The sequence below is a fragment of the Mastomys coucha genome, unplaced genomic scaffold (assembly GCF_008632895.1).
Source record: "Mastomys coucha isolate ucsf_1 unplaced genomic scaffold, UCSF_Mcou_1 pScaffold17, whole genome shotgun sequence".
In the NCBI taxonomy this organism is placed as follows: Eukaryota; Metazoa; Chordata; class Mammalia; order Rodentia; family Muridae; genus Mastomys; species Mastomys coucha.
The window spans coordinates 29707937-29724047 of NW_022196899.1; the positions used below are offsets into that span (position 1 = coordinate 29707937).

The 16111-nt window shown below is 39.7% G+C and overlaps 1 protein-coding gene across 4 annotated transcripts in view; it reads left to right on the forward strand.

Annotated features, from left to right (window-relative positions):
- Window positions 1–16111, forward strand: part of Acad9 (acyl-CoA dehydrogenase family member 9) — a 50301-nt gene that overhangs the window by 26469 nt on the left and 7721 nt on the right. The window contains exon 19 of one of the 4 annotated variants that reach the window (XM_031376625.1): window positions 10974–11372. The exons of 2 other annotated variants lie outside the window; for them this stretch is intronic. The gene's annotated coding sequence lies outside the window, so the exon portion shown is untranslated. Of the gene's footprint in view, window positions 1–10973; window positions 11373–16111 lie in introns of those variants that run through there. One more of the 4 variants, XM_031376627.1, reaches the window with a different exon arrangement.

Genomic DNA, 16111 nt, shown 5'->3' on the forward strand with positions numbered 1-16111 from the left:
AGTACATACCATGTATATTCTTTTGGGTCTTGGTTATCTCACTCAAAATGATATTTTCTATCTCCATCCACTTGCTTGCAAAATTCATGAAGTCATTTTTCATAGCTGAGAGTATTCCATTGTATAAATGTACCACATTTTCTGTATCCATTCTTCCATTAAGGGTTGTTTCTAGCTTTTAGCTATTACAAATAAGGATGCTATGAACATTGTGGAACATGTGTCCTTGTGATACGGTGGAGCATCTTTTGGGTATATGCCCAAGAGTGATATAGCTGGGTCTTCAGATAGAACTAGTTCCAATTTTCTAAGGAACCTCCAGGTTAATTTCTAGAGTGGTTCTATCAGTTTGCAATACCACCAGCAATGGAAGTGTTCCTTTCTCCACATTCTCACCAGCATGGCAATTATTTAAGTATTTAAAAATACACTATCACTAGAGACCAGCCTCAGCTTTCAGGGGGTTCCCTGACAGAAGGGTTGTTTGAGAGCAGCAGAAAAATGATGGCATGTGTTCTGCTCAATACAGCTTTCCAGACAACCCTCTTCTGCTTGAAAAAATTCTAAAAGCTCTCTGGATAGCTCATTTCTTGCAGAACAAAAAAACCAGTCTTTTATTTACATATCAACTTAGTCATTTACTCCAGGTTCTCTTTTGAATATCCCACGAATCAGCATTTCATGATCCCAGCCCCTTGATTCTTAGAGACAGCAAGCACATTTAAAACAAAACAAAACATGAATTCAGAGATCTCCCTGGCTTTGTAAGCACAGACAGTAAACTAGCTGGGTGGGATCTTGTCTTGAGATTACCATTCCCACCACTCCTGGGCCTAAACTAGCTTTCTCAGGTTGACCTTGAACTCAGGAATCAACCTGCCTTTGAAAGCACAAACAATAAATTTAGCTGGGTGGGATCTTGCCCTATAATCACCACTCCCCAAATCTCCTTAATATCTTTCTGACAAGCTGGCTCATAGCCTTTGTTCATGAAGGTCTCAGCATTTACCATTTTTGCTAAGGACATAGATGCACCGTTGCCTCCCAGACTTGTGCTGTCTATGGTTATCAAAGAGTCATTAACCTGGTTTTCACATTTCTTAAGTTATTGTTTGGTATTTTTACATGTATATTGGTTTGCATTTTTATTAGATGTGTCCTTTCTGTTGAAGTATTTGTAGTATATGGGTGAGACCTCAATGTGGCAGTATTGTGTAGTTTAGAAAATACCTCAGATAGGAGCTCAAACTGCGTGGCATAAGTTCTCTGTGTAAACTCTGTGTAGAGTATTAATTGCAGAATCAACCACAGCCATTTGATGTTATCACTATGCAATTGTCATGCTATCCAATAACAGTGTCCCCTTTAATTTCAGTAGTTGTGGGAGAATAAACAACCAAAGATAGGGTGGGGTATACTCAGATTTTAGTAAGCTTAGGAGTGGAATGTAGGTAGAGTAGATCAGAATAAGGGTTAAGGCGATGGAAAGATAGCTCAGTGGTTAAGAGTATGTATTGCTCTCAGAGAGGACCATAATTCAGTTTTCATCCTGCTTGTCAGGTAACTCACTACTGTCTATAATCCAGAAGCATTCTCTTGCCTCCTTGAACACCTGTATTTTCATGCACGTACCCATAAACACATATTTACATAGTTAAAAATAAAAGAGAAAGAATAATTATTAAATATGAGATCCACTTTGAAATGAAAAAACAATTGAAGTAGGTAAAGTAATTAGGAGGAAAACATTGGAATACCTTTAGGACCCACAGATTATATAGATTTTTAAAGCTGTGGAAGTTTATAATTAGGAAGTGGAGTTGGAGAGATAGCTCAGTGGTTAAGAGCACATAATATGCTTGCAGAAGACCCAAGTTCAGTTTCCAGGCAGCTAACGACTACCTAACACTCCAAGGAATCCAATACCTCTGGTCTTCCTAGGCATCTGTACCCATGTGCACAGCCACACATATAGTTTATGCGCCCAAAGAATGGTGGCACACACCTTTAATCCCAACAGAGACTGGGAGGCAAAGGCAGAGACCAGCCTCTGAGACCAGCCTGGTCTACATAGAGAGACCCTGTCTCAAAATAAAAGTTAAAAAAAGAAAAAGAATATTTATGAATTACTGGCACCACTGCAATGAACTGAAAGGTGAAGTTCCCTCTGGCTCCAGGATGGTTTGTGTAGGGTTAGAGGGGAGAATGGAAGCGTAGTCTGTTCTTAAGAGTTCTGGTATGTAAGGGAGGGGATGCTGTAAGTTTTTTCCTGATACATCTTTCCACTTCACTGTGGTCTGGTCCTGGAAGCCTAGCATGTGACAGCTGTGGTGGATTGACTAAGAATGCCCCCACAGACTCCTGTCTGAATGCTTAGTCATCTGGGCGTGGCACCATTAGGAGGTGTGGCCTCGTTGGTGGAAGTGTGTCACTGGGAGTGGATGACCACTCCCAGTCAGCTCAGCCAGCCAACAGAGTCTCAAGGAGAGACCAAGAGCTCTCCACATCTTCCCCCTTTCTATTTCATAAACAAGACCTCGTCTGTCTGAGGTTGTTCTGACAAGAAAGCCTTCCTTACCAGTCCTGGAATATGCATTATCAAAAGCAATGCATTTCTGTCTTAGGTTGGTAAGGCTCTGTATAGAATCTTACCCATCTTTGACTGCCAGCCTGTTAAATTAATAACTGTCTGGGGATCCATTTTTAGTTTCGAGTCATGTATTTTGGCCGCCAACATGTTCATGTTGGTAAAGGCAAGTTTTATCAAAATAGGCAGGAATAAAAGTATTCCCAGGGCAAGAAGAGCCAGCATGATCAAACTATATATGCCATTCTTGAAGCTTGACCAAGATGGAAATACTGACCTTAAATCATGAATATTTTGTGCCGAATACCTTGCAAGTATCTTTGAATTTTATGCCAATTATAATGACTGTCATTATGAATTTTGGAAGTGACACAAATCCATTGATATTTAGCATGACACTCGAGATGACTTCTTACTCTGAAACTCTCAACGTCCTCTCTAATAATTTGAGTAGTATCATATTTGCTATTGAGAGCATCAGTTTTCTATTCTAAAAGGCTCTCTCAGAGCATTAGTAATATTTTTTGCTAAATGATTAGCAAAAGTAGCTGTCTTCTTGTGTCAAAATAATTACAGAAGCAATGGTGTTAGCTATTAATGTAATCAAAGCTGTTATACCATCAATAATCAAGTCCACTACCCTCTTGCTTCTCCTTAAAGCCTGACTCACTTCTTCCAATATCTGCAAGCTTTTCTCAGAATACCAAGGCCCTATTGTACTCACAAGGAAGAAAACAAAAGCTGGTTGATAGACTACTGTAACAGATATGCCAGGTTTCCATACACCAACACAATTAGAAAGTGTACAATCTACACAACTTACATTAAATACTGTAGGAGAAATAAAATAATTTTAACATGACCATTTAATAAAAGATTAGGAGCCTTAACACATACACTAACATTTGTTCAAAATCTAGATCCTGTCATTCTCCTAAATCCAGGTTCTATCCCAATTTTATCCACTGTCAACGTAACTTCATACAAGGTAGTTGTCGGTTTTCAAATATGTCTCTGAAAATGTACAGAACCAGCCCTCTAAATGTCCACTGTCTTTTCCTTCAATACTTCACATTAAAGGAAAGAGCAGGGTCATTAGAACAACTTCTTTATTTGATTAATTTTTGAAGGCAGTTTTCACAGTCTCCCTTTTCTTTGTCCCACAAGGTCTAAAAGCTTGAGGCAAGGCAGCTTGTTCAATCTGGGATATAGGCAAGTAAAAGTAGGTCAGGAACATATGCCCAATACAGCTTCCCTGTCACCATTGTCCAGGCATTCAGCAAGCTCACAGTCAGCATCATTCTTTGTTCCAGCATCAACATGTTTCACCAATTGCTCTGACAGTTACCACACTCCTTCATTGTCCTGAAGAAAAAACACAAACATGCCCTCTTCCCCATATTAATACCTGATTGGGACCATGCCATATGCATGGAAGTGGATCCTTCCATTTCACCTAGGCATAAGTATGCCCAGTTGTAGGATGCCATAGGCACTCAGCAGAGGGTATCTTGGCCTCCAAATTTTTAAATTTTTAAAATAAAAGGCATGATTTAAATAAATTTGTGGTATACAGGGATATAATTCCTTCCTTTTTATTTTATGAAGATTGTTTTCAAGTTCCATGAGCCCATTCCACAATACCTTGTCCTTGACAGTTGTAAAAATCCCAGTAATTTGGGTTATATTAAATTGTCAACAGAACGTCCAAATACTTAACTGCAATAGCCAGTTCCATTATCTGTTTTAATCTGATTTGAAACACCCAGCTTAGAGAAACAATGTAGGCAATGAGTAATTACATTTTTAGTTGCTTCTCCTGTTAAAGCAGCTGCAACAAGAAAGCCTGAGAAGGTAGCAATAGTCTACCTGCACATATTTTAATTTTCCAAAATCAGAAACAGGAATAACATCTACTTGTTATAATTGATTAGACACAAGTCCTTGAGGATTAACACCGTTATGTAGTACAGGAAGAAACTGAAGACAAGTCTTTACCATTTGATGTGCATATTCTCTAGAAATACCAAATTGCTGTCTCAAGCTATTACTATTTTGATGATGTAAGGAATAAGATTGTTTGGCTAATTCTTCCTGTATAAGGCCTATAATCTGCCTGGTATGCAAATCTGTTGTGGCATTGCCCTCACTAAGGGGTCTGGGCAATCCAGTATGAGCTCTTAAATGTCCTCTAAAGTAAGGAACAGTATGTTCTTTTAAATTGAGTTGTATTTGCATAAATAATTGCAAAATTTGAAAATTAGCAACATCTTTTTTTTTTTAAAAAAAAGGAATAATTTCAAGCAATTGTAAGCCATGAGCTATAATATATTGGGTATCAGTATATAAATTGAAAGCTTGCTGACAGGAACCTGACTGATATGGATGTTATCTGAGAGGTTCTACCAGCACTTGACCAATACAGATGCATATATTTATAGCCAGCCATTGGACTGAGCCCAGGGATCCCAGTGGAAGAGCTAGGAGCAGAACTGAAGAAGCTGAAAGGGGATTGAGTGAGACCCCATAAGAAACACAATGTCAACTAACTGGATCACCCAGAGCTCCAAGGGATTAAATCACCAACCAAAGAGTATACATGGGGAGAGCCAGGACTCCAGATACATATGTAGTAGAAGATGGCCTTATATGACATTAATGGGAGGGGAGGAAGGCTTGATGCCCCAGCACAGGAGGATGTTAGAGGGGTGAGGCAGGAGTAGGTGAATGGGTGGGGGAGCAACCTCATAGAGGCAAAGGGGTGGGTAGAGAGGGGAATGGGATGGAGGGTTGGTGGAGGAGTAACCAGGAAGGGGGATATAATTTGAAATATAAATGAATATAATGATTTAAAAAAACAAATTGAAAGCTTGATTTTTTTTCAACATTTCAAAAACAGCAGCTAAAACATCTAATTCAGTTATTTGTGCTGAAGCAAGGAAAACTCAAGAGAGTAAACATGTGATCTAGTTATATATATGGAGTTACCATTAGATGAGCTGTCTGTAAATAGAGTAAGCACATTCTCTATGGACTGCATGCACAAATTTACAGGAAATACAAAAGCATGCACAGAGGTAAATTGTAACAACGTGTCTTTTGGATAATGATTATGAATTTTTCCTGAAAAGTTTGCACATGCAATAGGCCAAATATAAGTATTCTGCATTAACCAACTTAATTGCTATTTGAAATGAGGTATGAATGTTTCATCAGGTTCATTCTCAAAATACTTTCATGATTCTATTCTAAAATAGTGTATTAACATGGTAGCAGCTTCATAATAGGGTGTTAAGACGTTCTTTGGAGAAGAAGAAAGATGAATCCACATTAATGACCCCTTGCATGTGAAGTATCAAGAATCCAAACAGCCAAGAATTGATCATAGTCTGTACAATGTATCTGTGGTTGGCTAATAGCTTCCTCTACTTTCTGCAAAGCTATTCACCCCTCATCAGTTAATTCTTGAAGGGAATTAGGATTTGCATCCCCCTTGAAAATGCTTTAGATGAGGTCTTAGCCAATTAACATCTTCTAGAAGCTTTTGAAAACTGTAAGGTAAGTAAATTATCTTTTTTTATTTGAATTTTCTGTGCCACAATTTGTTTAGGATATAACTGATATCTCAAATATTGAAAAGGATATTGATTTTGAATCTTTCTGTAGCAACAACTAATCCCCAAGATTTTAATGCTTATGTAAGAGCAAAGACTTATAATAAAACTCCTCCAGAAGGATCAGCTAATAAGATATCATCCATGTAATAAAAAATACACAGAAGGGTACAAAGTCCCAACTTCTTATACTGAAGCAGCAGCAATTTTTTTAACATAATGTAGGGCTATTAGCCATTCCCTGAGGCAAAGCTTTCCAATGATATCGCTTCATGGGTTCTTCAGAATTACAAGCAAGCACACTAAATGCAGTTTGCAATTATCAGGATGCAAAGGAATAGTATGGAAGCAATATTTTAAATCTATAATAATTTTATATGAGATTTTTTGGAGTTGCAGCTGGAGTAGGTAAGCCAGGTTGTAGTGCTCCTATAAGTTCCATAGTTTCATTAACCTTTCATAAATCTTGCAATAATTTACACTTGCCTGACTTTTTTCTTAATTACAAATATGAGTGAATTCTAAGGGGAATTAAAATCTTGAGCTTGTGATTGAGTTGTAAACTGACAATGTTCCATTAGCTTTATGTATATTAAACTATATTTTTTGTAAAAGTTTTTTTTTTTTTGCAATATCAAAGCATAACCCTAATTTTGGAAAGCAAAACCAATTTTTTTATTAGATATTTTATTTACATGTAAATTTCCCCATTCCCAGTTTCCCCTCCAAAAAACAAAGAAACAAACAAAAACAACAAAAACAAACCCCTGTTGCCTCCCCCCTCCCCATGCCTGCCACCCCACCCTCTCCCACTTATTGGCCCTGGCATTCCCCTACACTGGGGCACAGAACTTTCACAGGGCTGAGCTCCTCTCCTCCTATTGATGATCAAATTGCAATCCTCTACTATACACATGCTGCCAGAACAATCAGACCCCTCCATGTGCAGTCCTTGGTTGGTGGTTGAGACCCTGGGAGCTCTGAGGGTACTAGTTAGTTCATATTGTTGTTCGTCCTAAGGGGCTGCAAACCCCTCAGCTCCATTGGTCCTTTCTCTAACTCCTTCACTAGGGACTCTGTACTCAGATCAATGGATGGCTGTGAGCCTCTACTTCTGTATTAGTCAGGTACTGTCAGAACCTCTCAGGAGATAGCTATATTTAGGCTGGCTTGCCCTTCCTTCGGTCTCTGCTTCATAGTTAGTCTCTGCAACTCCTTCTGTGGGTATTTGGTTCCCTGCAAAACCAATTTTTAACAATGTAAACAATCCAGTCTCTCTAAAATCAATACCAAGTGTATTACTTTCATGTTACACAGTTTGGATGCCAGTTTCTTTGTGTATGACAGTGCAGCTTTTGATACCTCATTAAAGAAACATTCTTTTAAATCCTATCTTTTGTCTGGTTTATAGGACAGGAATTACATAAAATATCTCAATTTAGAGGTATCTTTAGAGACTTGTTTCACTAGTTTGGCTCATGCCATTTGTTGTTGCCCAGAATGAGTTCAACCCTGAGTTACCAGTTTTAAGCCAACTTTTTGTTATCAATGTTACAAATTTTTAACAATACCCAATAACTTGTAAGCCAACAATCTATAACCAAGACATGCAGAACATATTTATACATTTAGGATCAGTCAGAAACAAAACATGAAGTGACCACACACATTTTACTTACTTAGGCTAGACAAAATTTTTGTACTTTTTCCTGCTGAAATTTCAAGAAAGGAGCACCTTGTCACTTTCTGAACCCAATAATCACAGTCACAGAGATTTTCGTAGGAGAAACAGCCGAGAAGCTGATGGCCCCTTTAAGAGTGGCTTGTTGTGCTAGACTCCTAGGTACAGGGCAACTTACCAGGGTTTTTTTGTGTGTGTGTCAATTGAGACTGCTTGCTTTTTTTTTTTTTTGAAATGAGTTAAAACTAAATCAAAGGGTGAAAGACAAGCAGATAAAATTTTAACCATTTTTTTCTCTTTTGAATACGAAACAGAGCAACAATTAAGCAGCAAAACGAAAACCACAGGTATAAACTGACAAACATGGACAGACTAGTGCACCAAAGAAAGACAATAGACAGAAAGGGAAGGGAACTACATGTGCCACCAGAGGGACCCAGATATCCTAACTAAGGGACTCAGAACCAGAACTAGGCATTTCCCCAGTGGGAACCTCCTCCTGTCCCTAGGAGAGCTCTGGAACAGCTTACTTTCATCTTCCTTCTCTTTCACCAAAGCATCCCTGGATAGCGAGGAGGACTGCTTTTCTGAAACCCACCCTCCCTCTCATGTCTAGGGTATAAACTATCTCTAATTAAAGTCCAAAGACTAAAAGTATCTATGAGAATTATCTTTGCTTCTCTAGATTTTAACATAACTCTAAACACATATACAAAAAGCATTCTACCATTACCTTGTACCGTTCTTATAGGGTTTATTGGCCACTGGCCCAAATCTTTTGCCCATGCTTCCCTTCTCTGGTGCCCTTCACTGTACTTCTTGTACTTGAGCCCCACATTGGGGCTTTACATTTGTGTCTTAGGGTTTTACTGCTGTGAACACACACCATGACCAAGGCAACTCTTATAAAAGATAACATTTAATTAGGGCTGGCGTACAGGTTCAGAGGTTCAGTCCAGTGTCATCAAGGTGGAAATATGGCAGCCTCCAAGCAGTCATGGTCCAGGAGTAACTAAGTTCTACATCTTCATCTAAAGGCTGCTAGCAGAATACTGACTTCCAGGCAGCTAGGATGGGGGTCACTTCCAAGTAGCCAGCCTACTTCCAAAATGGAGAGCTGCAAGTCTAATGAGAAAACCTATCTCTAGGAGGGTAAGGCTGAGAGTGATGGGGAAGGATACACAATGACCTTCTCTAGCCTCCACTTATATGCTCGGACACAAGTAATACTCCATGCACTCATGCTGTGTGCCATACAAATGCAAGCTGAAGAGTGGAGTTCTAAGAAAGACATGGATTCAAGCTCTAGTGGAAATAAGAGCATTAAATTCTAAATACCAACTTCAAAATTTTCAACATTAAAACATGAACCATTAAAACATGAATAAAGGGGGCTATGATAATAATTAATAATTAATATTCAATAATAATTAGCAGTAAAAACCACATTCTGCTCTTCTCCTCAAGGACCTGAGTTTTGTGAGACCTGAGTTTTGTGAGAGAGCTGAGGTTCTTAGCAGCCATGTCAGGAAGCTCACAACTGCCTGTTACCCCAACTCCAAGGAATCTGACACCTCTCCTGGCCTCCAGGGACAGACAGACAGACCGACACACACACATTCATGCAGACATGCTTAGATATAAAATCTTAAAACATGTATGAAAACAAATTGGAATTGGTATGTTACAATGAGCAGTCAAAAACTTTAGTGAGAGGACATTTTGCAACATCCATCATGCTAAAAAAAAAAAAAAAAAAAAAAAAAAAAAAAAAAAAAAAAAAAAAAAAAAAAAAAAAAAAAAAAAAAAAAAAAAAAAGACAAAGTAAGAACAGCAAGGTTTCCTGCTTGACTCTTCCTTGGCTTCCCAGGCATCTCCCAAAGCCTGATCCTGAGCAGAAAGTTCCAGAAAGCAGGTGTTGACAACTTTCCTAGGATTGTGGAGAAGCTCTGAAACTCAATACTAATGTTCCACATCATAATTTATGAGCATTCATGAACCATTGTATCAATGGAATGTTTAAGTAGCATTATAAAGTGGCTGTCTATCATACTGGGTCTCACTGTGTGGTGTCTAACATTACCTCAAGACCCCAAGACGACACTAGTAGGCAATCCTATAGGAGATGTAGCCATTTCAAGCATCCAGAACAGTAAAGTTTATTTTCTTGATACTTGGTCCCAGGAATTAAGTTTCCATTCTTCCTACTGGCCCTTAGAGCTTTACTCTTGTTCCCCCCCTCCCCCCAATACCTGGCCATGTTCCCCTTTTCTCCTCCCTGTTCACTTTCCCACCCAGGTCCCTCCCTCCCTCTGCCTTCATTGATTGCTTTCTTCTCCCTTCCAAGTGGGATTAAGGCATCCTCACTTGGGCCCCTTCAGCTTCTCTCTCAACCAAGTCTCAAGAGGCCATGAATGTATGTTTATGTTTTATTAAGACGTACTTTATTACTTCAATGTTGGGCTGTTCTTTCAATGCCATTCTTATAATTTCAAGTTTCAATAATTACTATACTGCTCCTATGTAGGATACCAACTGACTTTTGCTATTGGCCATCTTGTTTGCTTCATGTTTTCTCCATCTGTTTTGATCTGCTTTTTCTTGGTATAACTTAATACCAATAGACAACAGACCTCCAGCCCACTCTTGGTTTTGGCTTTTCTCTTCATGTTTTGTTTGGTTTCTCTGGTGGTGCTGTGAATCAAGTCCAGGCCTTGTGTGTGCCTGGCAAACACTCTATAAAACATTTCTTAAATAAAAGTTACAGATATGGGGCTGGTGAGATGGCTCAGCAGGTAAGAGCACAGACTGCTCTTCTGGAGATCCTGAGTTCAAATCCCAGCAACCACATGGTGGTTCACAACCACCCATAATGAGATCTGATGCCCTCTTCTGGTGTGTCTGAAGACATCTACAGTGTACTTACATATAATAATAAATAAGTCTTTGGGCCTGAGGGTGCGGGATCTACTGGAGCGAGCAGAGGTCTTAAAAGTCAATTCCTAACAACCAGATGAAGGCTCACAACTATTGGTACAACTACAGTGTGGGCTCATGTACATAAAACAAATAAATAAATCTTTTTAAAAAGTTACAGATACATTTGTCAGTGAATGGCAAGAACATTGACTTCTAAAGGGGAAACAACATTCCTATCTGGAGGTGACAGATGAAGCTTCCTGCCTCTACATAGCTTGGGTGTTCACCCACCTAACAAGGACAAATGGTTCAGGAGAACAAGCCAAGGACTCTAAGGCTGTGGAGATTGACATGCAATTAATTCATTTTATATTATGCTATGGTGTTCTATATGGAGAACAATCATACTTCGAGGCCTAAGGAGCTCAAGTCTGGCCAGCGTGTCTCAATCACCTGCTGCCTGTATATCAAGATGTAGAACTCTAAACTATTTCTCCTGCATGATGTCTACATGTCTGCTGCTATGCTTTCTGCCATAATAAAAAATGGACTAAACCTCTGAAGTTGTGAACCAGCCCCAACTTTTCCTTTATAAGAGTTGCCCTGCTCATGGTGTCTCTTCACAGCAGTAATAACTAAGACAACAGTGTTTTTACTCTGGGGTTGTTTTGCTGGTATCCTTTCACTTTGTCACAGTGCCAACATATCCCTGGAAATGAGGTCTTAGAGGACATTTTGAGACAAACATGATTGATTCTGAAATGGGAAGATGTGCTGTCTAGATTATGTCAACTTGACGAAGAGTATAATCACCTGAGAGGATAAAATCTCAATTGAGAAACTGCCTTCATAAGATGGGGCTGAAGATCATCCCATAGAGCATTTTCTTAATTAGTGATTGATGGGGCAAGGCCCAATCCATTGTGGGTGGTGCCATACCTGGTCCTGGGTTCTATAAGAAAGGAGGCTGAGCAAGCCATGTGAAGCAAGCCAGTAAGCAGCACCCTTCCATAGTTTCTGCATTAACTATTGCCTCCAGGTTCCAGCCTGTTGCTGGAAGTATTAAAAATGACCCAGCACATTCTCACACAGGTACCGACACTGGTGGGCCACAACACTTACAATCTGTAGTCCAACTCCCCAACAATGGTCAGCAACAGCTGACCAGAAGTCCAAGGATCTAGCCCACAAGGAAAGCAGTCAAAGAATCGTCCTTCTTTCAATGACCTTATGTAGGTCTCCAGCAGAAGGTGTGGCCCAGATTAAAGGTGTGTACCACCACACCTGGATGGGATCTGGGACTTGCTTTGTCCCAGATGACCCTGAACTCAGAGCTATCCTTGCTTTAGTCTCCTGGAATTCATAGCCATTATGCCTTAAGATCTCCATGCCAAGATCCAGGTCAGAAACTTTTATCTCCCAGCCTCAAGATCAGAATAAGAGTGAATCTTCCAATTCTGGATTGTAGTTCATTCCAGATATAGTCAAATTGACAACCAAGAATAGCCACTACAGTGCATAAGCATACATACAAAACACCCATACACATAAAATAAAAATAAATCTTTAAAAAAAAAAAGTCAGTGAAAATTACAAATATTTGAGATAAAGAAGATTGACTAGAGTTTCCTGTAGGGTGATAAATATCAATTTACTTGCATTCTTCTACATGCCAACATCCAGTTAGATCAGCACTATTTGTTAAAGATGCTTTCTTTTTTTCATTGTATGATTTTGGCATCTTTGTCAAAAGTCAAGTGTCCATAGGTGTGTGAGTTTATTTCTGGGTTTTGATTCTATTCCACTGATCAAGATATCTGTTTTTATGCAAATACAATGTAGTTTTTACAACTATTGCTCTATGGTATAGCTTGAAATCAGGGATAATGATACCTTCAGAAATTTTTTTATTGTACAGGATTGTTTTTAGCTATCCTAGGTTTTTTGTTTTTTTGTTTTGTTTGTTTGTTTGTTTGTTGTTTTCCATATGAAGTTGATAATTGCTCTTTCAAGTTCTATAAAGAATTGAGTTGGAATTTTGATGGGGATTGCATTGAATCTATAGATTGCTTTTGTTAGGTAGCCATGGGCATGAGCATGGGAGATCTCTTCATCTTCTGATATCTTCCTCAGTTTCTTTCTTTTTTAAAAAAAATTTTTACATATCATACAATATCTCCTTTCCCAATTTCCCCTCCAAAAAAAAACTCCCAAAACAACAAGAACAAACCCCTGTACCCTGCTCCCTCCCCCTGCTCCCCACCACACCCTCTCTCACTTTCTGGCCCTGGCATTACCCCACACTGTCACATAGAACCTTCACAGGGGCAAGGGCCTCTCCTCCCATTGATGACCGACTTGGCCATCCTCTACTATACATCTGCTGCTGGAACAATTAGTCCCATCATGTGTACTCTTTGGTTGGTGGTTTAGTCCCTGGGAGCTCATATTGTTGTTTGTCCTAAGGGGCTGCAAACCCTTCAGCTCCTTGGATCCTTTTTCTAGCTCCTTCATTGGGGACCCTGTACTCAGTTCAATGGACAGCTGTGAGCCTCTACTTCTGTATTAATCAGGTACTGTTAGAGCCTCTCAAGAGACAGCTATATCAGGCTGGATTGTCCTTCCTTCAGTCTCTGCTCCATAGTTAGTCTCTGCAACTCCTTCCATGGGTATTTTGTTCCCCCTTTTAAGAAGGAATGAAGTGTCCACATTTTGGTCTTCCTTCTTGAGTTTCTTGTGGTTTGTGGATTGTACTTCATGTATTCCGATCTTCTAGGCCAATATCCACTTATCAGAGACTCATCAGATGTTGACTCCATACTTATTCAGAAAGAGGACTGCACACACACATATTACCCCCCTCTCTTTCTCTCTATCTCACATATACACACACACACAGCCAAGTATGCTGGAGCACACTTATAATCTCAGCACTCATGAGGATAAGGCAGAATTCTGTCAAGCTAGATGCTGTTCTAGTTAGCTTTGATTGTCAACATAGCACAGCCTCAAATCATGCAAAAGAAAAACCTCAATTGAGGAATCCTCTAGATCAGAGTGGCCTGTGGACATGTCTGGGAGAGAGATTATCTTTATTAAATGATGGAAGAGGATCCAGCCTATTGTGAGCAGGACCACTCCTAGGCAGGTGGTCTTGGGATACACATATAGATCACCAAGAGACTGAACAAGTAAGCCAGTAAGCAGCATTCCTCCATGGCTCCTGATATGCTTCCTTGGCTGTAAGCATTTCCTGATTAGGCCAGAGGTAAGTTTTCATGGAATATCAAGCAGATCTGATTTAAAGTGCCTGTTGAGTTCCTCCGTAAGTGGGCTGTAACCTAGAAGTGTAAGTCAAATATCTCTTCCTCTCTTAAATTACTTGAACTTGCAGCATTTGTCACAGCAACAGAGTCTTATATAGTCAAAGGTTGATCATCCAAACAACCTTTGAAGGTGAGCATTTGAGGGGCAAGCAGGACGAGGCTCTGGAGAGTGAAGTAGAGAGAGCGCTGTTGAGACGAAGTGCATTCCGTTTGCTGCTGCTGCTGCTTTTTTTTTTTCTTTAGATGTTTTCTTTATTTACAATATCTCTTTTCAAAGGTTCCCCTCAAAAAAAAAAAAAGGAAAAAAATAAAGTAAAAGAAAAAAAACAAGAACTAAAACAATCCCCTGTTCCCTCCCTCCTCTTCCTGCTCACCATCCCACCCCCTCCTGCTTACTGGCCCTGACATTCCCCTACACTGGGGCATAGAACCTTCACAGGACCAAGGTCCTCTCCTCCCATTGATGACCACAATTTGGCAATGCTCTGCTATACGCATGCTGTATATGCATGCCATGAGTCCCACCATGTGTACTCTTTGGTTGGAGTTTTAGACCCCTGGGAGGTCTGAGGGTACTAGTTAGTTCATATTGTTGTTCATCCTAAGGGGCTGTAAACCCTTCAGTTCCTTGGGTCCTTTCTCTACCTCCTTCATTGGGGAGCCTGTACTCAGTTCAATGGATGGCTGTGAGCCTCTACTTCTGTATTAGTTGGGTACTATCAGAGCCTCTCAGGAGACAGCTATATCAGGCTTCTGTAAGCCAGCACTTGGTGGCATCCACAATACTGTCTAGATTTGTTGATTGAATATGAGAAGGATTCCCAGGTGGATCAGATTCTGAATTGTCTGTCCTTCCTTTAGTCTCTGCTCCATAGTTAGCCTCTACAACTCCTTCCATGGGTATTTTGTTCCCCCTTTTAAAAAGGAACGAAGTATCCTCATTTTAGGCTTCCTTCTTGAGTTTCTTATGGTTTGTGGTTTGTACTTTGTGTATTTCGATCTTCTAGGCTAATATAAATAAGGCTGCTATGAACACAGTGGAGCATGCGTCCTTATTACATGTTAGAGCATCTTCTGGGTATATGCCCAGGAGTGGTATACCCAGGGCATATACCCTGGGTCCTCTGGTAGTACTATACCCAATTTCCGGAGGAACCGCCAAACTGATTTCCAGAGTACCAGCTTACAATTCCACCAACAGTGAAGGAGTGTTCCCTCTTTCTCCACAATCTCACCAGCATCTGCTGTCACCTGAGCTTTTTATCCTAGCCAATCTAACTAGTGTGAGGTGTAATCTCAGTGTTGTTCTGATTTGCATTTTCCTGATGACTAAGGATGTTGAACATTTCTTTTGGTGTTGCTCAGCCATTTGGTATTTGACAGTTGAGAATTCTTTGTTTAGCTCTATACCCCATTTTTTAAATAGGGTTATTTGTTTCTCTGGAGTCTAACTTCTTGAGTTCTTTGTATATATTGGATATTAGCCCTCTATCAGATATAGGATTAGTAAAGATCTTTTCCCAACTTGTTGGTTGCCGTTTTATCTCATTGACAGTGTCTTTTACCTTACAGAAGCTTTGTAATTTTATGAGGTCCCATTTGTCAATTCTTAATCTTAGAGCATAAGCTATTGGTGTTCTGTTCAGGAAAATTTCCCCTGTGTCTATGTGTTTGAGGCTCTTCCCCACTTTCTTTTCTACTAGTTTCAGTGTATCTGGTTTTATGTGGAGGTCCTTGATTCACTTGGACTTGAGCTTTGTACAAGGAGATAAGGATGGATCAATTTGCCTTCTTCTACATGCTAACTGCCAGTTGAGCCAGCACCATTTGTTAAAAATGGTGTCCTTTTTCCACTGGATGGTTTTAGCTCCTTTGTCAAAGATCAAGTGGCCATAGGTACGTGGGTTCATTTCTGAGTCTTCAGTTCTATTCCATTGATCTGCCTGCCTGTCACTGTACCAATACCATGCAGTTTTTATCACAA